This window comes from Rhipicephalus microplus, chromosome 6, assembly GCF_043290135.1.
Source record: "Rhipicephalus microplus isolate Deutch F79 chromosome 6, USDA_Rmic, whole genome shotgun sequence".
NCBI classification, from domain to species: domain Eukaryota; kingdom Metazoa; phylum Arthropoda; class Arachnida; order Ixodida; family Ixodidae; genus Rhipicephalus; species Rhipicephalus microplus.
In genome coordinates this window covers 26765075-26790898 of record NC_134705.1, presented here as the reverse complement: position 1 = coordinate 26790898, position 25824 = coordinate 26765075, and positions in this window count along the sequence as shown.

The following is a 25824-nucleotide window of genomic DNA, read 5'->3' as shown; positions in this document are numbered from 1 at the left end:
CGTGAATACTTACTTATGAAGCGACCACCACGAGAAGATCTACAACGAACAAACCTCTGCTTGACTTACAGCACAAACTTCCCCGATGTAAACAAAATCCTTAAATGACATTACGACATTCTGGAACAAAGTGAACGTCTGAAACGCGCATTCCCATCCGCTCCAGGCGTCGTTTACCGACGACCACGTAACCTCAAAGACACCCTTGTCCACTCCCAAAATAACACATCACCCCCCAATAATTCATGCCGCCCTTGTTTAAAGCCACGATGTCTTGTATGTAAGGCGATGCGAGAAACAGACAAAGTAACCAGCACGCAATCCAAGTTTTCGATTAACATACGAGGAAACCTAACATGCGATTCCTCTAATGTGGTATACCTACTCGAATGCAACGTGTGTGGTATGCAGTACATCGGACAAACAGAAACACCATTTAGGATTCGCTTCAATATTCACAGAGCCCATGCGAAATCAGCCCCAAGTCTACCTCTATCAAAACATCTCAATCTTCCTGACCATGCATTCGACAAACTATCAGTAACGCTCTTAGAGACGGGATTTAAATCAAATCGAGAACGTGAACAACGAGAGTCATACCTTATCCACCAATTTAACACCCTCGATAGAGGAATAAATGAGAATCCTGGTACACTTGCAGCAATTAAAGCATTAGAAAACAAAAAGGCAACAATGAAAATAGTAACTGAGTTCACGGCACTGCAGCTGCGAAGGGCACTGGACAACCCAAAACAGTTCCAAGTGTAACTACTCTTCCTAAGTGCAGCTGTCGTCTGTTTTCTGTTTTATTTTACTACCCAATCAATTGTGCCATGCATGACATGCCCAACAGCAACCCTGTGCACAGCCGGGAGGCCCCCACTACACGCGTAATCCAGAAGCGGGCAAGGAATTCGCATTGCACCCGCTTGCACAGCCTACCGCAATACGGGGCGCCCCTCTTTTTACGACGAAATGTTGACAGGGCGCGGAGTAGTTAAAGGCGTAGAACTTCCTAAAATGCCCACTTACCAGCCTCTGCCACAATACGCGGCAACCCTCCTTCTACGACGAATCTTTTACCGGACTCCGAGTAGTTAAAGGCTTAGGACTTCCTGAAAAGCTCTTTTTTGCCCCACACCGAACCGTCAGTGCCAGGAGGGGCCGTCTGATCGGTAGGAATGCGTTAGTGAACGGAAACATACACAGACCGCTGACATCAGAAAGGTGAAGGGGAGAAGGGGGAGAGAGATGAAGGGGGAAGTGGAGGGAAGAGTGGAAGGGGGAAGTGGAAGGAAGAGTGGAAGGGGGCACCCGAGGGGCGTCCACCCTATATTATTTTTCTCTTCTTCTCTTTTTTCCTCTTTTTCTTTCCTGTTTCTTTTTCTTTTTTTTCTTTTTTTTCTTTTTTTCTTTTCTGTCTTTTTTTCCCTCTTTCCTTGCCCTCTGATTTGAGATTGTATAAAGCTGAGCACCAACAAACTCTATATTTAAACCTGATGAAGGCCAGACTCTAGGCCGAAACGTCGAAATAAACCACGTTGTGACTGCTCACGGAGGATCTACTGGACACTATATATATATATATATATATATATATATATATATATATATATATATATATATATATATATATATATATATATATATATATATATATATATATATATATATATATATATATATATATATATATATATATATGTATATATATATATATGTATGTATGTATATGTATGTATATATATATATTTATATATATATGTATGTATATATATATATATATATATATATATATATATATATATATATATATATATATATATATATATATATATATATATATGTGTGTGTGTGTGTGTGTGTGTGTGTGTGTGTGTGTGTGTGTGTGTGTGTGTGTGGTGTGTGTCCACAAGTACACGCATCTAAGTCCCACTTCACCGCCCCATAACAATATCCATGCAATGCCCCTTAGCACAGCTACTACTTTTAGGCGGTGCATTTCTCGTCCGGCTACGTTAGACTTCAGCTAGTTTTAGAACGTCGTACTGTCGAAAAGGTAAAATTGACAGAGCGTATTCGTACAGAGACACGCTATATTCAGCTTCACCAACTGTAAACCTTCGGAGCAAAGCTAGCGCCCAGAATTTTTTTTTTTTGAGGGGCGGGTGTGCAGCAGAAGCACTAGCCTTTGGTGGTCGCTCTGAATTTGTGTAAATATTCTAGCATAAACTAAAAAGTTACATTATCAAAAAATTCATGATGTAGGAGGTTCAGGTTCCCTCCCTCTCCCCTGTCTACTAACTGCCTCCAGGTTCTGCGTGCGTTTGAAACAGTATTTTTTTTAATCTCACAGCTTTCTGAGCGCAGCTAACTTTCATTATATCAGCTAAATTATTCTGTATATTGTAGACGCCTAACCAACGAAGAAAAAGTTAAGACAGAAGAAATCATTATAAGACACCCTCTTTCTGAATTATTTTTGATCTCTACAAGGGCTCTTATGGAGCTCAAGTTCAGTTGATTGGCCTGTCATACTTCAAAGATTATGGCATATGTGCTAGACATGAATGATGGGCAGGTACGAAGAAATCTGAATTAAGAAAGCACTACGGAGGGGCCGAAACGCAAAGCAGTTCCTACACGCGGCGCGCGGCTCTTTCAGTACTACTCGACTGCAGCGCCGCCGCTACGGAACGCGGAAAAGACTGGAGGTGTGGGCCGACTGGTCGGCGCGCCGCCACCGAGAGTTTTCGCTGCGCCGTCGCCGCCGACGCGAACTGATCGGCGCGCCGCCGCCGCCGCCGCCGACGTTTTTCATCGGCGCAATTGGCGCGCCATTTATGCACCAGTACCGAATTTTCACAGATTTGTCTTTTTATTTTTCATCTTGATTGATAGCTTCGTTTCACATTTATGTAGCCAGTAAAAAACAGGCTTTTTAGTTATCTTTATCCAGCTTCAGAGACCGAGAGTACCACTATGAACAGCGGCACAAGTTCGGCGGCCGATGCATGAAATGACATAATGAACAAATTGACAAAAAATAAATATAATATTGTGTAGTTCTTCACGTAACGTGCTGCATTTGTGCTGCACTGCTACAACTTCATTTCTTCTGTGTATACGCCCTGTTTCGGGCACGATCATAGGCTGCCATCTTGGACTGATAATGATGCTGTATTACATCCATATGAATATTATATATACGTTGATGGTAGCATCATGGAAGCTTGATGGGAACTTCTGAGAGCTGGTTCAGAGCATCTCGGTGCTCGCGCTTTATGCCCTGGTCTTCCAAAAATTATCTGCAGGAGAAAACAATGGACAGTTTGCAATAATCTGTTAGGCAGCTTTTCTGTAAGGTTAGTTTTTCAAACAAGATTTCTCGTTCACAGGCTGCTTTTTTCACTCATTTCGTTTTTGCCATTCCTTTTTTTTTGAGATCTTGTTGTGCTCGCGTGCCTTCGCTGAAATTTGGAGAGGTGACATTTTGTTGTACTCACGCGCTCAAAATGAGAAATAAAAGCAGTCTGTGAACGAGAGTTTTTGGTTGAAAAACAAACCTTACAGGAAAGCCGCCTTGCAGATCACTGTAAACCGACAGACTGCATGTCCATTCAGTTCAGGGCAGTCTGAAGAATTTGACGTCTTCATCTCTATCCGCCAATTGGGGGGGGGGGGGCTAGTAGTTAGAAGAAGGCGCCTAATTTCTGCGCAGGGCGCAGGGCGCAGCGAATAAGGATTGAAAAATCGAGAAAGGGAGAAAGAGAGAGAAAGTCAAACACTGCCTTCTTTTCAACCCAGGAAAGAGAGAAGGTGCACGTTCAATTCGTCACACGGCGAGAGAGAAACATAACGTAGGTCACAGTGCAATAATACGCACGACACTTCACAGTGCAATAACATTGCATCGCATGCGCAGAATAGGGTCTGCACGGCTAGGTAAGCTAGGGCTTGTGAGAATGGAAGACTTGCAAGCACCACAGAGTATGGGAAACAGACCTGACCAGGGATCCCAAGCTCTCGGCCAATTGTTCAGCGCGTCTCATGACACGTCGAACAAATCAAGCAGCCTCGATTTCCAGCAGCTCTTCCTAGGCCATCAGTCAGTCAGGCGTGTCCAAAGAGTTTTTGAGGAGAAGAGCCAACAGCCCTAAACAATTCGAAGAATGACTTTCGTGTTGTCACCGCTTTTGGCACACCTCGAGAGCGTTGATCCGGAACAAATAAAGGTAGGCTTAGCTGCGATCGTCCCCCATGTCCAAGCGACGCCTAGCCAGGGAGGCCGATCTTAACATCTTTTGCAGACACACGCACATGAGCACGCACAGTTTCACTCCAAGAGGGAATTGGTAGTGGTCGCAATGACGTACGTAACGTGCATCTGCTATAAAAAGGTATGCAGTGTATGCCATAGCTTCTTTTCTTTGAAAGTATTGGAATTCTAGTATATTTTCGTTATATAGCTGAAGTATGAGGCGGTTGTTAGTCGCATATATTTGAGTTAAAGTACTACAAATATTTATTAGCCGCTCATGACTTCTAGAAATGATACTCCGAGAAAAAGAAAATCGCTCCAACATTTTTAAAACTAAGTTTGCTCGTGGGAGTACTTGTTCTCTGTCTGCGCTTTTCCATGGTTCATGAGTGTTAAGCCCCGCTGCCGCTTCTATAGAATGGTGTACAATAAGCCGCATCAACGCAGTTACAGGAACTTCCGCAGACTACCAAGCATACGATCACCAGGCATTTTCCCTCCGGCATATTTTGATTAAAACAAGCGACATATTTTTGCTGAAAACCCGATTTATGCACTGGCGCCCGGTGCACAGATGTTGCATGTTGTAACCCTTGATAATGGCGAGTGCGAAGACGGCAAGTAAAAGCCTTTATGCTATTGTCTGTGCATCCGGTGTAACGAAAACCTCTAGTCTTGAGAATGTTGGGTTAAACCATGCACTTTGCCCATTGGTATTTTTCATCATGGCGTTTCTGAATAAACGTTTTCAGTGGTGCTATGTGGGGCGCGCGACAGTAGTGCCGATGTGCTATTTGGTGCTGGTACAAAGAGAAAGCTAGCTTGTATCTCTTGTTCAATGAGTCCTTGAATTAACCCTATTCTTGGGGGCTGCATAGAAGACCATACGCCTGACACACTTGGAAAAGTAAAGCACATCATAAGAGATCACTTCTGCTAATTGAAGGACTTGTAGACCATCACCATCGAGACTGTGGTGTTCTGCAGAAAGATGCTGAGCAGAGATGTTGACACTGTGAAAGGATATTGACGTGTCAAGCTCCTCGTTAATTACACCCGAAGATTTATAAATTGATACAGCACAACGATCATGCAAAGAATCCGCGAAAATAAAAAAGGTATGCTTCGCGGCGGATAAGTTGCAATTAAAAATCAACACATTATTACTGGTTAATTAAACATGGTCCTTCAAGTACTTTTCAGTTAGTTGATAATTGTGACTTCTCTGTCATGCAACATTTTTTTTTTAATTTTATGGATTCTTTGCCTTTGTCGCACAGGTTGGTATCACTTCCCGGTAAGCGGAGAGCTGCACGTGGTTTATATGCACCTGGGTAGGGTTCGCATTTATTGTTGACCAAAGCTATAATAATGTGGCACTCGAAATGCCAAAAATCAAAATGACGAACTTTTGGAGTGCCGAAATTTAGAACACTGAAAAATCAAAAAGCCAAATATACAAGATACCGAAAGTGTAAAATGTCAAAAAATCAAAACACCTAACTATTCAAACGCCGAAATATCAAAATGTCTGCGTCACCTAGCTATACTGGAAGATGAAGTATCTAGCTAAATTAGACGTTACGCCAGCACACTCGTTCACCCTCATTTCCAGTTGTCCCTTTACATTTATCTAAAGCCTTCATAAAAATAGCAATGTATAAATTTTTCCACCTCCAATCGCACATCAGAGTGATTTCTTGCTTATCGCAAACAGCTTGCTCTGTAAGCAGTGGGGTTGTCGCTCCCTTGACGATGCCTTCAAATCTGGCTTGCTTCCTCTTCGTTGTAGTAATAAACCGAAATTGCATGGCTGTCGTGGATCACTTTCTTCGAGATTGTCATGCAAGTACCTTCTACAGGAAGGTCGGTAGTCACTCTGGCGTTGCAGTCTCTTCACTTCTCGCACCTCCAATAGTGCCTAGAATGCACCTTCTTGTCAACATCATAAACATAACCACAACTGCAACAAAGTATTGGTTTTCCTTTTTGGTAACACACCCCGCCACATCTTCGTCCATTTCCCTCCGAATCAGGAGTATTCGCGTGCATTGTTCAAAAAATTTTCGGCGATACGTCTTTTCAGCATTATGATTTTCTAGTATTCGTCGTTTTAGGTAGTTCGATTCTATGGCATTTAAATTTTTCAGCTTTTTGACGTTCGACCTTTTAATAAATCGGCGTCTTGTTTTTGACATTTTGATAGGGACCCAAGCTAATACTCCCTAATAAATCACTTCAATTAGCCTGAACAAAACTTAATATGTTCTCTAATTGCTCCTCGCTTCCACACAGCTTGTATTTCATGCTAGGATTCATTGTTAGAAGGTATGAACACGCGCAAGTACAGAGATAACTTATATAAGCCGAAGATAACTAGTGAATAATTTTCTCACCTAAAACAAAAAGTAAACAAAAAACTTTCAGTCATTACGCAATGAAAATCACTACTAAATCGACTGTTCAGTATATTTTACCTGGAACACGTCAATGTTCAACTTACGACCACTTATGAGCAAAAAAGAGCTTTTTTTTAGCAAATTTTGACGCCAGTTGTCCACACTATTTTGCATTAAGTACGTTTAAAATTATTTTTCGCCTACAGGAAAACTATTTGAAAATTTGTTAATACAATCTATTTCATGTCACTATTATCTGTCTATGGAAAAAATCTCCAATATGGGCCATATTTCTCTTCCTTAAAGCAGCAATAAACACCCATAAAAGGGTTCGTAAAAATTCATTATGATCATCATCATCAGCCTGACTACGTCCACTGCCGGACAAAGGCCTCTCCCATGTTCCGCCAGTTAACCCGGTCCCGTGCTTGCTGCTGCCAATTTATACCCGCAAACTTCTTAATCTCATCTGCCCACCTAACCTTTTGTCTCCCCCTAACCCGCTTTCCTTCTCTGGGAATCCAGTTAGTTAACCTTAATGACCAGCGGTTATCCTGTCTACGCGCTACATGCCCGGCCCATGTCCATTTCCTCTTCTTTATTTCAACTATGATATCCTTAACCCCCGTTTGTTCCCTAATCCACTCTGCTCTCTTCTTGTGTCTTAAGGTTACACCTACCATTTTTCTTTCCATTGCTCGCTGCGTCGTCCTCAATTTAAGCTGAACCCTCTTTGTGAGTCTCCAGGTTTCTGCTCCGTAGCTAAGTACCGGCAAGATACAGCTGTTATATACCTTCCTCTTAATGGATAATGGCAATCTACCTGTCATAATTTGAGAGTGCTTGCCGAATGTGCTCCACCCCATTCTTATTCTTCTAGTTACTTCAATCTCGTGGTTAGGCTCTGCAGTTATAACCTGCCCTATGTAGACATAGTCTTTTAGAAATTCAAGTGCACTATTACCTATCCAGAAGCGCTACCCACCTTTCTGCTCTCCTTGTGTAACTCCGTAATCATGAGTTGCAATTCGTCCCCTGAGTTACTCAGCAATGCAATGTCATCAGCGAAGCGCAGGTTACTAAGGTATTCTCCATTAACTCTTATCCCTAACTGTTCCCATTCTAGGCTTCTGAAAACCTCCTGTAAGCATGCGGTAAATAGCATTGGGGAGATTGTGTCCCCCTGCCTTAGACCCTTCTTGATTGGTATTCTGTTGCTTTCTTTATGAAGCGCTATGGTAGCAGTTTATCCGCTGTAGATTTCTTCCAGAATGTTTATATATACTTCATCTACGCCCTGATTCCGCAGTGTCTGCACGACGGCTGATATTTCTACTGAATCAAACGCCTTCTCGTAATCTATGAAGGCTATGTATAGTGATTGATTATGCTCTGAGCATTTCTCTATTACCTGATTGATAGTATGAGTGTGGTCAATTGTTGAGTAGCCTGTCCGAAATCCTGCTTGTTCCTTTGGTTGATTGAATTCTAATGTTTTCTTTACTCTGTTAGCAATTACCTTTGTAAATAGCTTGTACATTACAGAGAGCAAGCTGATCGGCCTGTAATTCTTCAAGTCCTTGTCATCTTCTTTCTTATGTATTAAGATGATGTTAGCGTTCTTTTAAGACTCTGGTACTCTTTCCGTCAGGAGACACCTCGTAAACAGGGTGGCTAGTTTTTCTAATACAATCTGTCCTCCATCTTTCAGCAGATCTGATGTTACCTGATCCTCACCAGCAGCTTTGCCTCTTTGCATGCTCTCCAGAGCTTTTCTGACTTCTTCTATCATTACTGCTAGGGTGTCATCTGGGTTACTGCTTGTTCTTATAGTATTAAGGTCGTGCTTGTCTCGGCTACTGTACAGATTTCTGTAAATTTCCTCCGCTATTTTAACTATCCTATCCATATTAGTAGTTATTTTGCCTTCTTTGTCCCTTAGGGCATACATCCGACTTTTGCCTATCCCAAGTTTCCTCTTCACTGCTTTGACGCTTCCTGCGTGTTTCGGAGCGTGTTCAATTCTCTCCATGTTATACCTTCTTACATCACATACTTTACGTCTATTAATCAACTTCGAAAGCTCTGCCAGTTCTATTTCGTCTGTTGTACTTGACACTTTCATGATTTGACGCTTCTTAATTAGGTTCTTCATTTCCTGAGAAAGCTTGCCAGTGTCCTGTCTAACTAGTCTAAGTGGGCACGGCGAAGCGGCTGGAAAGATGCCGCTAACGAAACGCTTCTTTTTCGTTGTACAGGCCGTGTTTTTCATGCTCGCCGGGCCATCGGAACCTTGCACTACCGGGAATGAAGTTGCGGCGATTACATCTGTCTCTGCTAACTACTGTCCAGTGCCTTCATCGAATTTGGACATACTGGATACGCCCCCTCTGGAACATTGCATGCCCGTGACGTCATCGTTGGATCGCCCTTTTAAAGACAGGCCACACAGTTGGACCTTCAGTGGGCACGGCGAAGCGGCTGGAAAGATGCCGCTAACGAAACGCTTCTTTTTCGTTGTACAGGCCGTGTTTTTCATGCTCGCCGGGCCATCGGAACCTTGCACTACCGGGAATGAAGTTGCGGCGATTACATCTGTCTCTGCTAACTACTGTCCAGTGCCTTCATCGAATTTGGACATACTGGATACGCCCCCTCTGGAACATTGCATGCCCGTGACGTCATCGTTGGATCGCCCTTTTAAAGACAGGCCACACAGTTGGACCTTCAGTGGGCACGGCGAAGCGGCTGGAAAGATGCCGCTAACGAAACGCTTCTTTTTCGTTGTACAGGTTAGTTTTTCTCTTTCAAATCATAGGTCTGGAGACGAAATTGTACTTCTTATTGTGCCGTGCCCACAGACATGTTTTATTATTGCATATGAATGTTATTTTGTTTGCAAGTTATTGCTGTGTGGAGATGTCGAGCAAAACCCTGGGCCAACTGTTGATGAAATGTTTCACGAGCTCTTGAAGGGACAATCTGATATCCGAGCAGAACTTGTAAGCCTTAGAGCACGTTTAGACTCAACAGAATCATTAATAAGCACCTTTGGAGTGCGTCTGAATAACTTAGAAGCAAATGTTAAGCAACTACAAACTCAGAAGGGCGTGAGCGAATCGATACAGGAGTCTGTAGATTCCATTCAGCAGTTAATTGATATTCATCAGTCCAAGCTGGTTGACCTTGAGAATCGCAGTCGCCGGAATAATCTTCTTGTATTTGGTATCAGCGCTGCTGGGAGTGAATCTGAAGCAGAGCTACGTGAAAAGGTAGTGAAGGGCATATTTCATGATCGATTAGGGGTGAAATGCACGACAATTGCGCGGATTCATAGATTAGGCAAGCCGGTATCAAGCAGACGTCCTGTTATACTTTTTTTCCAAGATTATACGGAAAAGCAAGCTGTGTTGCGTCAAGCACATAAGCTGAAGGGAACCAAAATTTATCTTCAAAACGACTACTGTCCTGACACACTCCGCAAAAGAAAACTGCTATGGGCAACTGCAAAAGCAGACAGAGAAAGCGGTAGCAAGGTTGCTCTTGTTCACGATAAGCTTCGTATTGATCACACCTTTTTCTGTTGGGACGACTCGCTTAATGCGCGTAGGAAAGTGTCACATGAGAGTGCCGTAGGGAATCCCAGCTAGCAATTAGGGGAGCACCAACTTCGTTTGCTTTGCTTCAATGCACGGAGTATAACAAATAAAATTGAAAAGTTGGAAAATATTTTGCTCACGCACGATCCTCATGTCTGTGTGATAACAGAGTCTTGGTTACATGAAGCCATTGGCGATAGCGAGATAGTTCCGCCGAACTACCAACTTTTTCGATGTGATCGTGGTCATCGGGGCGGTGGAGTGGCTGTCATTATCAAGTATGGCATTGATGTAACTATTGCTGAGCGTTTTCCAGTAAGAGAGAGTCTGCTTTTAAAACTTTCATTTGCTGATATGTCATTTTTTCTCTGTGCGGTTTATCGATGTCCTAATGCTGATGATTCTTTTATGAGCGGTTTGTACGATGAACTACTACGTCTACGAAGCAAAAATCTTATTTTAACGGGTGACTTCAATCTGCCAGCCATTAATTGGGATGATATAAATTATGGTACTTCTTCTTCGGCTGACACACTCTTAGACATAATGTTTTCTCTAGGCCTTGAGCAAATGGTAGGACACCCCACAAGGGGGAGTTCGATACTTGATCTGCTATTTACAACGGAACTCTTTACCGAAGCGACTATCACAGTTGAAACCGGTATTTCTGACCATAGATTAATATCATTTGTTTGGGACAGGCATGCACGTTGTAAATCAGTGAAAACGCCAGTGGAAAGTGTTGTAAGAGATTTCAATCGAGCGGATGATGTTGCAGTAATTGATTATTTAGAAACACATCTCCCCACATCTGTTAGTGATGTTGATAGAGCCTGGCAACGCTTCCGTGGTATTGTGGACTTCTGTACAAAGAACTTTGTACCGCTTAGGAGAATACGCAGTCGTTCACATAACCCATGGATAAACCGTGAGATTATACAGATCAAGAGAAAGATAAAAAGGTTACGAAAAAAACACAAGACTAGTACGCAACATTTTTCCGATCTTAAAGAAAAATTATTAGAGAGTGTTAGCAAGGCTAGGCATCAATTTTTTAACGACACACTACCTGAATTCATCAGGACAGATCCTGATAAATTTTGGCGCTATATTAAGCAAACTAAAGAAGGCGTTTCTGAAATACAAGTTGATGAGGTCACGATAACAGATCCGGCACTAATTGCTGATCATTTTAATAAATACTTTCAGAGCGTCTTTTCCGAACCACAGTATTATGAACTGCGAGACCCGATGCCCATAATCACGGATGATGTTCTGATAACTCGTGAAGGTGTTTTACAAATGTTACTTAAGGTTAATCCTAAGAAATCGTCAGGCCCTGACGGCATTGGTAATTCATTCCTACGACGCTATGCTGAACAAATCACTGACTTCCTTACTGCCCTTTTCAATGTATCATTCAAATATGGTCAGATACCAGCCGATTGGCGTAAAGCTCGTGTTGTGCCGATCTTTAAAAAGGGTAACCGCTATTCCTTGACAAACTACCGTCCTGTTTCTATCACTAGTAGCTGCTGTAAAATGTTAGAGCATGTTGTTGCAAATTACATTAACACATTTTTATCAGAAAATAATATTTTGTCGCCTAATCAACATGGTTTCCGAAAAAATATGTCTACGGTAACACAGCTTGTGTCTACAGTGCATGAATTCGCACGGGTTCTAGATATATCTGGGCAGACTGATGTGTTCTTTTTAGATTTTAGCAAAGCGTTTGATAAGGTGCCTCATGGAAAACTTTTGTTTAAACTCGAAAATATTGGGCTACCTTCGGGTATCGTTAAATGGATTCATATGTACTTAAATAACAGAACTCAATTTGTTGAGGTCAGGGGTTGTTTTTCTTCTTCGCTAAATGTTTCTTCTGGTGTGCCACAAGGTAGTGTGTTAGGCCCCTTGTTATTCTTAATTTTTATTAATGATTTAGTTGATGTCGTACATAAGGACATATCCGTCAGATTATTCGCGGATGATTGTGTTGTTTTTAAAGAAATATGTTGTGTAAATGACCACATATTACTTCAACAGTCTCTTACAAGTATAGATGAGTGGTGTCAAAACTGGGGCATGGAACTTAATAGTGACAAAACAGTTCTCTTGAGAATAACAAGAAAACGAACTCCCAGCCTTTATACTTATTTTCTCCGCAATAACCCACTCAAAGACGTAGAAAAATACAAATATCTAGGAGTCACTTTGACAAAGTCACTTACGTGGTCAGACCACATTACAAGCATATGCACGGCTGCACTTAGGAAACTGTGGTTTCTTAAGAGGAAACTTAAATCCTCAACGAAGGAGACTAGATTATTGGCATATAACACCTGCATCCGATCAAAACTTGAATATGCCTCGGTTGTTTGGGACCCTCAATGTAAAAAAGATATTGCCTTGATTGAAAAAGTTCAACGGAAGGCTGTCAGATTTATATTTAGCAAATATAAAAGATATGATTCGCCAACACAACTTATGCAACTGAATGATATCCAAACACTGGAAACTCGCAGGAAAATTAATCGGTTAACGTTCCTACACAAAATTCTTTCCGGTAAAGTTACAACAAGTCTGCCCAACTGTGTGAAACCTCTATCTTCTAGAAAAACAAGACATAAGCATAAATATTCATTGGCGCCAGTTTTTGCCCGTACCACTGCTTTTAAAAATAGTTTTTTCCCTAGGACTATTGCTGACTGGAACTCTTTACCAATAAGTGCTTTTCAGTCCGAAGATATTGAAAACAGCTTGAAACTTTTTTTGTTTAGTTCTGAATGATGTATCCATATGGTGTGTATTCGCAGTGCCCGAGTAATGTAGTTAGTTGACTTCTGCTGCGCATGAGTGTTCTGATCACTGTTTATGTGCCGTAACACTGTTGTGCAAGTGCACTATAAGTTGTCTAATTAAGTGCTGTGACATTGTACTTTTTTTTTGTTGTTTTTGCCCCTCCTGCTTGGGCCTAAGTATAGGCCTGCAGAACCTGTAAATAAATAAATAAATAAATAAAAACTACCCTGCCTCCAACTTCCCCTGCACACTCCGTAATGATACTCGTCAGATTATCATTCATTGTATCTACGCATAGGTTGGTTTCTTCACTAAGAGCCGAGTACCTGTTCTGCAGCGACACTCTGAATTCCTGTACTTTCCCTCTCAGTGCTAGCTCATTGATTGGCTTCTTGCGTATCAGTTTCTGTCGTTCCTTCTTCAAGTCTAGGCGAATTCGAGACCGTACCATTCTATTGTCACTGCATCGTACCTTGCCAACCACTTCCACATCCTGCACGATTCCTGGGTGTGCAGTCGTTATAAAGTCTATTTCGTTCTTATTTTCGCCATAGGGCTCCTCCATGTCCACTTGCGGTTTTCTCGTTTTCGGTAGAAGGTATTCAAAATCCGCAAATTATTGCGTTCTGAGAACTCCACTAGTAGCTCTCCTCTGGCGTTTCTCGTGCCGATGCCATAATCTCCTACTGCCTCGTCTCCAGCCTGCTTCTTCCCTACCTTTGCATTAAGGTCGCCCATCACTATAGTATACTGTGTTTTTACCTTACTCATTGCCGATTCCACGTCTTCATAGAAGCTTTCAACTGAAGCGTCATCATGGCTGGATGTAGGCGCGTAAGCCTGTACTACCTTCATCTTGTATATTTTATTCCTTGTATATTTTATTCAGTTTAATTACAATACCTATCACCCTTTCATTAACGCTATAATATTCCTCTATGTTGCCTTCTATGTTTCTGTGAATTAGGAACCCCACTCCCAGTTCTCTTCTGTCTGCCAAGCCCCGATATAGGCCTCATCTGTCCTCCTAACCTCACTGAGCCCTATTACATCCCATTTAACACCCTCTAGCTCCTCGAATAGTACAGCTAGACTTCCCTCACTAGATAAGGTTCTAGCGTTCAACGTTGCCAAGTTCAGGTTCCAATGGCGGCCTGTAGTCCAGAGATTCTTAGCACCCTCTGCTGCATTGCAGATCTGACCGCCGCCATAGTCAGTTGCTTCGCAGCTGCTGGGGACTGAGGGCCGTGAGTTATTTAACTTATGAATGTGGGAGGTAGTGGGCAGATACTGCACCAGGGTGGCCAATCCTTCTCTGGTGAGGGAGTGCGTTCCCGGCGGTGGTTACCGGTGAGGCCGCACCCCAGGCCTCACCGGTAACCACCGTTGCAGTTGGTTTATTGCAGTTCCATCAACACGCGGATTTTTTTTTTTCGGTTGGGAACTGCACGGCACCGGGATTTGAACCACGGACCTCTTGCATGCGAGGCGGATGCTCTAACCACTACGCCATCGCCGCACCTGGATTGTTATGTTCTAAATGTAGGTTTCAGCGGTGTATCAGTCAAGTTTGTGGTTATTTTTTATAAAATGTTTTAATGAAATGAGATTTCTGCTGATTACCCCCCTAATTAAGGGTCTAGAGAGTACGGAGTTGGGCCTCCGATTACCCTATGGGGTGCTGTTTATTAATATATTAAGCGGACAAAACTTAAATTCGTTTGTGAGGGGATGTTACCAAATAAATCTTTTTAGTGATTAGGCTTAATTTTAGTCACGAAATAGTTCCGGCACTATTACTCCTGTCCTGATGAAACCTGAGCGGCGACAGGTCTACAACTAGGGCTTTGCACTGTATGTAGTTTCCCGGTAGGTTATTAGCAAAGTTATAAACAATCGTAAGACAGAAAAACGTGGTTCTAGACTTTGATCTGACGGGCATACCTTTCTCCCGAGCAGTGAGCCACCCTCCTCCTCTGAGCGAGGAAAGACGCGGGCGCCACACGTTTATTAGCGGTTCTCGTTATATTCTTTCTAACTCTGTATCTTCCGGTTACCTTAAGCTATCAAAATTATTCTTACACGGAAAAAACCGCACTTTTGTGTTGATTGATTGATTTGTGGGGTTTAACGTCCCAAAACCACCATATGATTATGAGAGACGCCGTAGTGGAGGGTTCCGGAAATTTTGACCACCTGGGGTTCTTTAATGTGCACCCGAATCTGAGCACACGGGCCTCGACATTTCCGCCTCCATCGGAAATGCAGCCGCCGCAGCCGGGATTTGAACCCTTTTGTGTTCTAAAAGAAGATATTAGCTATTTTTCGGTGGCGTTTGTAGCTCCTTTTGAAAATTTGTTTTAATGAAATGAGCTTTTTGCTGATTAGCACTTTAATTAAGGGCCTAGAGTGTACGGAATTGGGCCTCCTGGTAGCCTATGGGGTGCGGTTTAATATTATATTAAGCGGACAAAATTTAAATGCGTTTGCGAGGTGATATTACCAACTTAATCTTTTTAGTGATTAGGCTTAATTTTGATTGCGGAATGACTCTGGAACTATTAAACCTAGCCTGATCAAACTTCAGTAGCGTCACGTCTACCCTAAGGACTTTCAACTTTATAAGTAAGAAGTTTCCCGGTAGAATATTAACGAGGCTACAAGCGATCGTAAAACCCACGTGGTCCGACTGTTATTGTTTTCACAGATTCACACTGTTTTGCGCTCCTAAAATTTAAAATTTTCGTTTGTAATAGCACAATTTGTAGCGGTTGAACTCCGTTTATCTTCACGAACAAATAGACACCACTGTGACCCTCCTAGAACCAAAATTGCTAAAATTATAGGTAGATATGTGCAAAGCTCACTTGCCCGTGCTGCTGACGCGGCCGCTTCCCCTCAATCCTCGTAAATAAAAAATTATTTCAAGTTAAAAGGACACCCCTGTTCAATTGGAAAAACTTTCCTTTATTTTAATATAGGAGTGAGTTAGTGAAAATATTATTGAGAATGTAGAACAGATTTTTCGGCAATACATTTCACGAGTCAAGCTTCAAGCTTTCCGAAAACAATTCGCATGCGTCTTACGGTACTGAAAAATGTATGTCAAGAAACATTTCAGGGGAAAATCCCTTGCTCTATAAATGTATGATCCTCAATTTTTTAAAGCTAATCACTAATGGTCGAGCGCCAAGGTTTGGAGAGATGGCGTGGAATAGCCCAGTGATAACACTTGCCACATAAAGCTGTTTGTTTGCTCTAGATTGAGGCATAAAGTTAATTTTCACTTGGAGCCCCATATGGTGTAAATTTTGTCTCAACGTGGACCCAAATTACGATTTTCTTAGGCCAGTATATTTTTCTCACAAAAAAAGAACTTTAGTCTCCTAAAAATATAGGCATAATATACTCTCCCCAGAACAAGCATTTTCTTACTCAGGTATTTATGCATAGCACAACAACACAAAGAAATAAATCAGGACCAGCGTCAGGATTATTTCACTGGTGGGGCACTCATGGTAATTGAGTTCCTTAAGGGTGAGCAGGGAGGCAGGGAACTTAGCCATTGTGTTGTGACAATGTTTTCTCTCGAGGGGGCGGGGGGCACTGGGAGGCGAGTGAAAATTGAGAGGGGGGTAGCTCCAGTTCCCCCATGCCCACCCCTCGTGCCGCTACTTGAAAAAAATGCAAACAGAACATTTCGGCAAGATTTCTGAATGCTTGTATGACAGTAAAATAGCAGCAATTTTGTTCAGCTTTTAACACCTGGCAAAACAATTTTGCTTAACATGAAAACAAATTACCATTCAAACGAGCAAGGTTATAGTAAATTTCGCAAACAACACTCAGATTACACTCTTCGGAATACGAAAAGATCCCACGTACGGCAAGCTAGGTTGGCAAAATAAATAGAACTCAGTCAGACTGACTCAAAAACCATATATAAAAATATTTTGCTTTGGACTCGCTCGGACCTAGACTAACGAAATTTCTCTCTATTTAAACTCACTCAGACTCACCGATGTTTTTGTCAGCCGGATCCACTAATATTTTCCTCAAGTATACCCACTCATACTCAGACTGATCAAAACGTTCCTCCAGCCGACTTTTTCGGACTCATAGACTCGCCAAATGTTTCTAAAACAGACGCATTCGGACTGTCAATGAGCTATATTTGACTTATTCCGGCTCATAAAATAAACGTCGAAGGAGCAGCATTAAAAAACACACGTGAAAGAATTGCAATTGCCAAGTTACCTATATATATATATATATATATATATATATATATATATATATATATATATATATATATATATATATATATATATATATATATATATATATATATATATATATATATATATATATATATATATATATATATATATATATATATATATATATATATATATATATATAATAGCGCCTGTGTTTGCGTCTTTTTAGGTTTGCATGACTTTGTTATATTGTATGCTGCTTCCTCAAAAGGAAAATAATGACTATGTCGTTAGCTACCTGCTGCAACAAGTAAAACAAACAAGATGCAACATTTTTTTTCTTTCAGTACTCCTCTTTCTGCCCCCCCCCCCCCCCCGCACACACATGCACACCAGAGCTATAAGCGCCCAAGAAGGAAGAGGGGCTGTTTACGGTTGCGCACCTGTCATTGCTTCTCTAAATGTTTCGGTGTGGGGGGGTTTGTCCGAGCAGCGAGGATATTATGTACGAAAGGAATCAAAGGTGAACATTCGACATAAGCCTGTCCGTTTTGAATAGAAACTGAAGGAATGAGAACTTCAACCAAAATATATTTAAGGAAAAAAAAAACCAACGTTTCGAAACTGGTCCGGCTTCTTCTTCAGGAGTAAAAGATTGGCTTCAAAACGTCGTTTTTTTTATATGCTTTGGTTGGACTTTTCTTATTACTTCAATGTACGAATAGAAGTGGGGATGGTGGTAAAGGAAAGGGTTGCCCCAGTGGCTTTCGCAATACTTCATTAGACAAAATATCTTCTCTTTTTTATCTTGCTGTGTAATCTAGCCTTCTCATGACTTTCGGCTAAGCTTTGTATTGTGCTCGTTAGCTCAGGGTGAGGTGAGTTTCTGCGAACCTTACCTGCCTTCTAAACCAGTTACTGCTTGCACGCTTCCCCTGAATAGATGAATCTGTGGTTGAAGAAAAGGAAAAAAAGACGCTATCTTTTCTTGCGAGAGCAGGGCTTAGTGGCTTGAAGGGAGGGGGGGGGAGAAAAAAGTTTAGAAGAAGGAAGGAAGAACGTGACGGCCATGGCTGCCAGAGCAGAAAGAGAATAGGGGCCGTTGGCAGGGCAGTCCCAGTCGTACGACTTGGAAATGTGGAGCTGCAACCACGTACGCACATACCTATGGCCATTTCCACAAAAAAATGTCCTAGACCACCTTTCTTGAGAAAACTAGCTAAACGAGAAAACTAAAATCAACAAACGATAATCCAACCACCGATTATCACCACAGCTGCGAAAGGAAGGAGAAATGTAATCCGTGACCTCGGCACGAGCTACACAGAGGCATTTATTCGCAGAACACTGTGTATAAGAAAAGACGCGGGAAACATGACACCAATGGCGCCGCAACGACGCCGCATGTCGACCCAACTTGAGCGCAGGGAATAGCGAACGGAGCACAATGGCAGAACACTGCGACACCACTCGCAACATGTTTGCCCCATACCAGTCCCGAAGGCACGGTGTAGAGCTCATTGCGTTTTGTAGTCTATCTGCATTCCTTGAAGAGCACAAAGAGCGCGAAAGATTGGGTACGAGAAACTTGAGCGTGGAAAACGAATTTGCCATCAAGCCTTTTGCAGTGTGGACTGGAAAAACGCAATGATGGGTGAGGGACGACAGAAAGTTCTTACGCGCTTCGAATATGACTATGAATGGAAAAGTGTTTAAATGAGAATGAAAAAAAAAATCTGCAAAAACAAGGGCATTGCTATGTTGTGTCGGTACAACAGAACTGCAGGCCGTCTGGAAAAAGGTGGCAGCAATATCTCATGAAAAGACTCGAGAATTAAAAGCCTCTCTGATGGCCGAGAGGTAGAAGAATTCTTCGACCACGTTTCAGCTTGAATAAATTTATTTTCGCGAGTGATAAAGGATCACGTACGGCATGAACGGTGCGTTTCTGCCTCCTTCCTTCTTGAAATGTGGCCGCGAGAAATTTCATGGTACCCTAAATTACGCAGCCACTGTTTAATTGGTAGCAAATGACATGACAAAAGCCCATGGTCTGTGTCATCGTACATTTTAACAAAACTTGAAATCCAGCCAGATGGTGCATTGCTATCGGGAAATTTTTAGCGCAAACTTATGCTTCCTCACGACGTTCGCAAGCACCCATCCTGTCTCTCTCGTTCTTCTTAACTTCTTGGTTAGTGCTCACAACTTTCCGAATCGCCACATTTATTCAAGAAAAAACTGAAGTGGCATCTGAGGGCACAAGCAGTTCAACGCAATAGAGAGAGAGAACGGGTGCTCGATTGCTCACGAATCGTGCTGCTTTTTCGTCTCTAAAGGCGCATTAATAATGAATCTGGAGCTTAGCACTTCTTCTCCGTTGATTACGTACATAATCATAGATCAAGCTCAGTGTAGATTCCGATGTCACGTAATAAAGGTGGCCCGGAGTGGTACATGTGTCACAACAAGCTGCAGAACCAAATTCCATTCCTTCGTACCATCATGCTCGTTTAATACACACGTTTGTAGATTGGATTACAGAAACAACATTAAAAGACCGAGAAATATTTAGTTCCTTCATTCGTTAGTAACGCACTTCGTTGTGTATTCTTCTGTTCTCTGGTAGCAGATCAAGTGAGTTTTGTAGCATGAATTAACATAAAGTGCTGTTTCTATTTCACCACAGTCAGCGAACGGTGTACTCTACAAACACATCACCTACATTAAACTTCGTGCCAGCACAATGCATACAATCCTCAATTACATCGCCAAAAGAATACGGGTTTCACGGAAAGAATTTCCTAATGCTTCGTTATATATTCAAACGTAAAATTTAAAAATAGCACCACCATGAACGGAATGAGCTCCATGGCCAAATTTCACTGCAAAAAGCGCTCAAATAACTGCACCTTCCAGGTATGCAATATACATTGCATGAGGTTTTGAGGTGTGGTTCAGGTCTTTCAGGTCTTATGAGGCTATCGACAATCGATAGCCTCATAAACAGGATCCCACCTACTTTCTCGTCATTTATAAAGGACACAAATCACTTCTTGAAAGACATTTTAGACATAGGTATTCCCGATGATAGCTTTCTGGTAACACTTGACGTGTCGTCCTTGTACACAAACATTCCACACAACGATGGCATTTGCGCTCTCATCAAGGCTTACGACGATTGTTGCTTTGACAAGCCAGTTGATGGTGAAACCATTGGTACTCTCATGAAGCTCATCTTAGAACTAAACAACTTCGAATTCAATAACTTGCACTACGTTCAAACAAACGGGACATCTATGGGCACTAGAGTAGGTCCTAACTACGCAAATATCTTTATGGGCCTGTTGGAAGCTAACTTCGTGGAGAATTCACCTTTGAAGCCATGCTTCTACAGACGCTTCATCGATGACATCTTCATGATTTGGCCACATGGCGAAGCAAGTCTCTTAAGCTTCATTAAGAATTTCAACAATGCCCACCCCGCCATTACTTTCACCCATAATTACTCATCAACAACAATAAACTTTCTTTACGTTACCGTCACAGCTAGCGAAGGACGGCTCTCCACAAATCTTTTTCGCAAACCGACTGATAGGCATCAACACCTCCATTTCCATAGCAGTCACGTCCGACATTGCAAAACATGGATACCGTACAGCCAAGCTCATAGGTTTAAAAGAATATGTTCCAGCCACGAAGATTTCCTTTCGAATTGCCAGGATCTGAAACGTTCGCTCATTCAACGTAAATATCCACGGGGAATAATTGATGACGCCATAAAGCGCGCTGACAAACTAAACCGAATTGACCTGCTCAACGCTGACCCCAAGGCGTTGTGTACAACCCAGGTTAACCTTGTGCTCACCCATTCAACGTCAGCTCCAAACGTCACCGCGATTATGAAGCGACACCATAACATATTAACGCAAAGCAAGCGCCTTAAAAATATATTCGGAGAGCCACCGAGAGTGGTGTACAGACGTGCACGTAATATTATTTCATCGTCTAAGCTCGCTGCCCGTAAACAAAATGGCTGCGCTCCTTGTGGGAAGTCGCGGTGCAAGGTGTGTGCGCACATGGTAACTACGCAAACTGTCATCAGTTCATCCACTGGCTTTCAGTTAACAATCAGGGGCAATCTAAATTGTGACAGTTCCAACGTAGTATACATGCTCGAATGCGATATCTGTAATCTACAATATATTGGCCATACAGAAACACCGTTTAGAACTCGGTTTAATAATCATAAGTCGCATGTCAAAACCCTTCCAAATCTGCCTCTATCGAAACATCTAGCAATGCCTGGTCATTCTTTCGACAATAATAAAGCAACGGTACTGGAATCCGGTTTCCGCTCACATCATGAGCGGGAAATGCGCGAGTCGTTTCTAATCTACAAGTTCGGTACACTAAACACTGGAATAAACTAACACGCAGGCACACTCGCTAATCTACCTTGCACCACTTAAGGTGTCTCATACCCTTCCGAGATTTCTAGTTCATTTTCTGTTATTTTACTCCTTATTTTTGTTTTCGGCAGAACCATCCTTGTTCCCAGCTTAACAAACTCAGTTTACCTGTTTATCTTTAGTATGTATACCGCTCGTTCATGTGCTTCAATCTGCACGCATGGTTATCCTAATGCTTTCCACACCATGCGCCATATTTATATTTAAAATCTCTTTCACTCGTACTGATGTCGCTATAACTATAAAAGGTGACCACTGTGTCTATGTTACTTTACGCATTGCATCTTAACACTAAATGTATTTTGCCTTTTTGTATAATCATGTCGAATCACTTCCGATTGCTATTGCGCATGTCCCAAAACTGTTTTAGAAATGTATATAATGGCTACGAAAGCTGCATTACATGTCACACTGACGAAGGCTGGCCCACCAGCTGAAACGTATGTGATTAATAAAAGTGTTTCCTCGTTAGTCGTGCTTTTTCGCTTCCGTTTATACTACGGAGCCAGTGCGCTTCCTTCCTCGCAACGTCTAATATATATATATATATATATATATATATATATATATATATATATATATATATATATATATATATATATAGTACCGCATTATCATTACCGTAACCGAAAAAAAACATAACGAATGTTACCTCTGCCGTAGCTCCAGAATCATCAGTTTTAATCAATGTGTCTTTGCTGCAGAAACCCACAATGACAACTTTTAAATTTCAAATTTATGTTTCACACATACAAACCCAAGCAAGGATTATACTCAATGTTCAATTAACGAGAATTATTTGTACAAATGTGCTGAACCTTAGCAATGTTATATAAAGGCTTAATGACGCCTGCCCATGTGATGGCTTCTGACTCTGCAGTGACACAGGGTGAAACCATTTTTTTTTTTTCGATTGGAGCATTATACACAAAGTGAGGTTCAATAATCTACGGTATTCACAAAGAAGCTATTATTGAACTCTCAAGAAATTTAACCATCGGTCTTTTCTTGATCCTTCAGCACCTCCAATAAAGCATGTCGAAATCGGTACTGTTGGTCCTAGCAACCAAAACGGCCCACAGTGCGCTAGTAGGCAATCACGGAGGCCTACATTGGTGCCTTTTTATTGGGGAGGGGGGTATCGGGAGATGTCGTGGGGAGGAGGGGGGGCACTTGCAAGTTTGTGACACCAGATGTGGCTTGCAGACGCTTAAGTCTAGAAAAATCACGAAGGGGGACACACATCGTGCAACAGCACCCTTTTCGTTTTAATATTTTGCAGGTTTTATTTTTGTTTATATAAAAAATAAAATCATGCCTAGAAATCAAATTGACAAACGAACATAGGTTCCCAGCACTCGTAATTGCATTCTTCTATTGAGTCTTTTCCGGAACCAGTCGAGAGTGGCAGTTGCGATTTCAATTGTCTCACACACCTGATGGATATTGAGCACGTGTACACGCTACAAAAAAGCATTAAAAAGTTGAATGTTTTATACATACTTATCAAGCATTCTTATTTGTGACGTTTTTAAGAGAATTTTTAATGGGGCCCACTTGCAAGGGGCGTTCCCCTCCCCTCACCGAGCACAAAGGGGTCGGGGAGTCAACGTCCTCTGCAGGCGTGGTCAACGGGCCTCCAGGTCGTGACCAGTGTGGACTGTGTATCTGAGCAAATATTGCATTTGCTCTCATCTGCACCTGTGGCCATCGACAGGTTTTTGTCTTGGGGGTAAGCAAATCCTTCTTTCAATCTTTCAACTTGCATCATGACTTAGGGAGGGGGTTTTTGGTCACCTATATGTGACCAAAATACCGGCTATAGGCTGGGCCCTATATCGAGTCCTAAGATAAAAGCACATTTATTGAGCGAGTCTATATAGGCTCCATTTATTTTGCCTACCTATGGTTTCGAATATTTAAAACCTCCTACAATGGCGTGCCTTGTTGTCGTATTAACGTTCCGGCTTGTAAAGCCGAAAACTTTATTTTTCAAATGATAAAACTGTTCATATATCCCCCTCCCCGGAACTCATTCTAGGTCCTTTGATAAACACCAGTCACATATCTTTAAAAAAATGCTTGGATATCAACTATTCATAACTCTCATTCAAGGATGTGAAAATGAAATGACCGATGAGGTGAAATATTAACATTAAAAAGCATAGTGAACGGATCTAAAAAGCTAATTCTACGCGAAAACAATGTAACTTGAACTAATGATGTCACCACACCTCTAAAACACATGCAAGGTATATTGCATACCTGGAAGGTGCAGTTATTCGAGCGCTTTTTGCAGTGAAATTTGGCCATGTAGTTAATCCCGTTCATGGTGGTGGTATTTTTAAATTTGACGCTTGAATAGATAACGAAGCATTAGGAAATTCTTTCCGTGAAACCCGTATTCTTTTGGCGATGTAATTGAGGATTGTATGCATTGTGCTGGCACGAAGTTTAATGTAGGTGATGTGTTTGTAGAGTACACCGTTCGCTGACTGTGGTGAAATAGAAACAGCACTTTATGTTAATTCATGCTACAAAACTCACTTGATCTGCTACCAGAGAACAGAAGAATACACAACGAAGTGCGTTACTAACGAATGAAGGAACTAAATATTTCTCGGTCTTTTAATGTTGTTTCTGTAATCCAATCTACAAACGTGTGTATTAAACGAGCATGATGGTACGAAGGAATGGAATTTGGTTCTGCAGCTTGTTGTGACACATGTACCACTCCGGGCCACCTTTATTACGTGACATCGGAATCTACACTGAGCTTGATCTATGATTATGTACGTAATCAACGGAGAAGAAGTGCTAAGCTCCAGATTCATTATTAATGCGCCTTTAGAGACGAAAAAGCAGCACGATTCGTGAGCAATCGAGCACCCGTTCTCTCTCTCTATTGCGTTGAACTGATTGTGCCCTCAGATGCCACTTCAGTTTTTTCTTGAATAAATGTGGCGATTCGGAAAGTTGTGAGCACTAACCAAGAAGTTAAGAAGAACGAGAGAGACAGGATGGGTGCTTGCGAACGTCGTGAGGAAGCATAAGTTTGCGCTAAAAATTTCCCGATAGCAATGCACCATCTGGCTGGATTTCAAGTTTTGTTAAAATGTACGATGACACAGACCATGGGCTTTTGTCATGTCATTTGCTACCAATTAAACAGTGGCTGCGTAATTTAGGGTACCATGAAATTTCTCGCGGCCACATTTCAAGAAGGAAGGAGGCAGAAACGCACCGTTCATGCCGTACGTGATCCTTTATCACTCGCGAAAATAAATTTATTCAAGCTGAAACGTGGTCGAAGAATTCTTCTACCTCTCGGCCATCAGAGAGGCTTTTAATTCTCGAGTCTTTTCATGAGATATTGCTGCCACCTTTTTCCAGACGGCCTGCAGTTCTGTTGTACCGACACAACATAGCAATGCCCTTGTTTTTGCAGATTTTTTTTTTTCATTCTCATTTAAACACTTTGCCATTCATAGTCATATTCGAAGCGCGTAAGAACTTCCTGTCGTCCCTCACCCATCATTGCGTTTTTCCAGTCCACACTGCAAAAGGCTTGATGGCAAAGTCGTTTTCCACGCTCAAGTTTCTCGTACCCAATCTTTCGCGCTCTTTGTGCTCTTCAAGGAATGCAGATAGACTACAAAACGCAATGAGCTCTACACCGTGCCTTCGGGACTGGTATGGGGCAAACACGTTGCGAGTGGTGTCGCCGTGTTCTGCCATTGTGCTCCGTTCGCTATTCCCTGCGCTCAAGTTGGGTCGACATGCGGCGTCGTTGCGGCGCCATTGGTGTCATGTTTCCCGCGTCTTTTCTTATACACAGTGTTCTGCGAATAAATGCCTCTGTGTAGCCTCTCGTGCCGAGGTCACGGATTACGTTTTTCCTTCCTTTCGCCCCCGCCGCGGTGGTCTAGTGGCTAAGGTACTCGGCTGCTGACCCGCAGGTCGCGGATTCGAATCCCGGAATCGGCGGCTGCATTTCCGATGGAGGCGGAATTGTTGTAGGCCCGTGTGCTCAGATTTGGGTGCACGTTAAAGAACCCCAGGTGGTCA